The following is a 3721-nucleotide window of genomic DNA, read 5'->3' as shown; positions in this document are numbered from 1 at the left end:
GGCAAACAATTATTTAAAAAAAATACATAAACATGAAGCAAAAAAAAGGAACAATGAATGGAATCAATCTTAATTAGAAAAACAGATTTCTAAAGGATAGAACATCATTATGGACATCAACATAGATTACAATTATCCAAAACATTGAATTGTGACACACCTGATATACATTAAAGAAAAAAATCAGATAAGAATCCAGACACAGTGACATCACAGCTCTTGACAAATAACGCAGCTATGCCACATTTTAAACTAAGCCACATGGGTAAATTAAGGGTGTGTAGGTTAAAAGAAAAATACACAGACATGTAACTTCCATAATGCATACATTACCCAAAGCAAAAGAAAGTTCATTAGATTAGAGTTTGACTGGTGTTAAATGATGAGGAGAGTCATAGAAACCTACATCAATGGAGAAACCTTAAATGTCCCTAGCATGGGAAACAAGGGAAAAGTTAGCACTGATAATAAGATCCCTTTACAACGTAAGACTGTGGCAGCAGTAAGTATGAGATGGAGAGTCCAGAAGTCATGGTTGGTGTTGGCCTCTCATCCCGAGATCCTTCAGCTCCATCTCTGACTGGGGCGTCTCTCTTCTCTGCAGAGTCTCATACACTGAGGCCTGAGCTCTTCTCTGGAGAGGCATGTAGGTGTCACTCACATTCCTCACGTTCTGAAATATGTTACAACACAGATTGTCAATGTCATGACTGAACACGTTGATAGATGGTGGTTAAGGTTTTATGTAGGGCAGTGCTATCACTGATTTAACTAACATACATGATGAGGCTGATAACATCAGTCTAGGATAACTTACCTACAGAGTGTCATACTCAGAGAATGTGCTCCTGGGGTTGAGAGCTGTGTATGTATCATCGTGGCCATCAGAATGGACAGCCTATGAAAATATTGGTAGAAAGAGATTATTCTAAATCTTGACAAAACCAAATTCACTGTCACCAAGCATGCAGCTTTTTGACTGTTAATTTTTAAACGTAATTTTTTTTTATTTTCTCAGTACCTCTTGGTTAATTCTGCTGTTCCTCTCAGCTCCATCATGTATACTGAATAAAGAAACAGAGTAAACTGCATATAATTAGCTGTCAGTGTTCCTATGATTAAACTACAGTTTAGGGATGAACATTTAGCATTGCCCCGTCAGAGGAAATAATATGCAGTTAGCAATATATGGCATGCCTGTTTATGCACAAAATTATTTCAGAGGAAGCAAACTTTACTGAATCACCTCATATACACAATTCCAAGTAACAGCAGGACAGCAAGAATGATGATTATGGTGATAATAGCTGGCAGGATGATGACAGCCACTTCTAAGGGAGAATGAAATAATTGATGATAAAACAGTAAACACATTAACAATTTCAACAGTGCTGTAAGTGATAGTTTGCAGGCAAAGCTAACTGGCAAGATGACACCAGTCAAAATCTCCCCCTTCTAATCATCACACAATCATTATATCACATGTTCATTTGAATTTTGTAAACATACAGCAGACTTATTAACAGGCAGAAATACATTTTAGTATTCTTATAAAACTACACAACACTGACCTTCTGTAGGAACTGCAACTCCAGTAGAGTTCTGAGAGCCAACTTCATTCTCTGCCTCACAGTAGTAAAGTCCACTGGAATCAGAGGTCACATAGAAGCTGATGCTGTCACCTGTGCCCCTAATAAGAGATTCAGCTCCAGTCTTCATATACCAGGTGTAGTTGTGGACTGGTGGGTTGGCATCACTGCTACAGGTCAGAGTCACAGAACTGCCTTCCAATATTTCCCCAGGACTGATAGACACTGACACATTCTTTGGCTTGTCTGTTAAAATATATGCAAGTGTTAATAACTACCCAAAGTATGCTTGTGACAAATGAAGACATTTCAGTCTGATTTCAGTGACAGTTAGAACATAGAAACCTAAAATTAAACAAGAGACAATATATTTTCAATGCAATAAGTTCTGACCCACATTTGTACACACCTGTACACATTAACAGTCAGTTGTAGTAACTTACATCGGACTTTGAGAAACACATCAGTGGAGAACAGACTCTTGTGTCTTCTAACAGCACAGGAGTAACTGCCCACATCCTCCTTGCTGACTGGGTTCAGATGCAGCCTGTTGTCTCTGGTTGTGTGTTTCAAGGTCACAGGCTGTCCGTTCTTGTACCAGATGAAGGTGGGGTTGTTACTCAGAACACAGGTTGTATTACAGGTGAATGTCACTTTCTCTCCCTCTTTCACTGCTTCAGGAGTTATCAACACCTGCAGAACTGGAGGACATATTATGTGTAGGGGGACACAGTGCTACGTGTACACACATTTCATTATCAAAATAGTTAAAGGGCCTACCTGTAACAGAGATGTTGACTCCAGGTAATCCAGAGTAAGCCTCCCCCTGTTCTGTTGTAAACTTGAAGGCATATTCTCCAGAGTGACTCTCTCTCGTGTCTTTCAGTCTCAGGGTACAACTATTCTCTTTATTTCCCACATACTCTGTGTGGTTTTGATAGTCTTTATCCAAATTTAGATCTGCTGGGAGATGGCTTGATTTCTGCTTGTTAAACCAGAAGGTTGTGTTGATGTGGTGATCTCTGGGATATTTGTAGGTGCAGGAAATATCCACCGATGAACCATTCACTACACAGATGCTGTTAGATGAGTAGGTCACACCCCAACACTGTTCAGATGGAGCACCTACGGCCAGGTGTAAAATATGTATTAAACACCATATCTATCAGCGTACACATGCACATTATGATTAGCATTTTAAAAGGCATATATATGGTTATCTTTACATAAAAAAACAAGTTGTCTGAGTAAAAATAGTGTTTCTGCTGAATCTGAATAAAGGTTAACTTCAGATCCAAGTATTTGTTACTGTAACTTTGTAAATTATCTGAAATAGTCATGTAATGTTCTTTAGTAACATCCCTACTCACACACTGCAGGGGAACGATGAGCCTCATAACCTCTCACAGCACATGAGTAACTGTTCACTTCAAAGGGTCTGCTTGAGTCTAGTGGTATAGAGGCTGTGGTCTTGTCTTGTAGATGATGTCCATTCTTGTACCAGACATACTGAGTGTTAGAGCTCAAGCTGCAGGAGGTGCTGCACGTCAGTTCAGTCTGAGTCTGTTTCCCTACAACAGCACCTTCCTTCACCTGCAGGTCTGAGAAGAGAGGTTAGAAGTCATTGTGGCCTCAACCTTGAATATAATTTCCATTATGATCAGAAAAAAAGAAAACAAATTGTAAGTTGTATATGTTCATCAATACGTGTAACGGAGACTGTAACATCAGATCTGCTTGTTTTCCAACTCGTGTGTGGGTCTGTGTAAAACTGAAAGTGATAAACACCAGAGTGATCATCTGAAAGTTTGTCTATTTTCAGACTGCAGTCAGGATAATCAGAGTCACTGTGTTCTCTGACTCTCCCTCTTTTCTCCTCATACCACCCTCCTTCCATATATTTATGACCCCAAGAATATTCATATCTGCAGGGCAGAACCACTGATGCCCCTTTAAGGCCACAGACTCGTGTGGAGGAGTAGGTCACACTCCTTCCACACTGAACACCTGAAACACAGTCACAATGATGAGTGAATTTGGATAAGATAATTACATGCAAAAAACTTTAAGAAGAGCATTTTCCTGGCATTGATCAGGTATTGTAATTATAAATTCTGATGCCCGTGTGTGGG

At 39.5% G+C, this 3721-nt stretch overlaps 1 long non-coding RNA gene across 1 annotated transcript; it reads right to left on the bottom strand.

Annotated features, from left to right (window-relative positions):
• Positions 1–260: 260 nt before the first annotated feature.
• LOC122132750 lies at positions 261–1333 on the bottom strand. The gene is made up of 4 exons (XR_006152250.1): positions 1247–1333; positions 1022–1064; positions 818–898; positions 261–673 (listed from the first exon to the last, which is right to left on the bottom strand). It is a non-coding gene; the product is annotated as an uncharacterized LOC122132750 (long non-coding RNA).
• Between the last annotated feature and the right edge of the window lie 2388 nt (positions 1334–3721).

The sequence above is a fragment of the Clupea harengus genome, unplaced genomic scaffold (assembly GCF_900700415.2).
Source record: "Clupea harengus unplaced genomic scaffold, Ch_v2.0.2, whole genome shotgun sequence".
Lineage (NCBI taxonomy): Eukaryota > Metazoa > Chordata > Actinopteri > Clupeiformes > Clupeidae > Clupea > Clupea harengus.
Note: the sequence above shows the minus strand (reverse complement) of the source record. Positions and strands in the feature narration are given on the sequence as shown.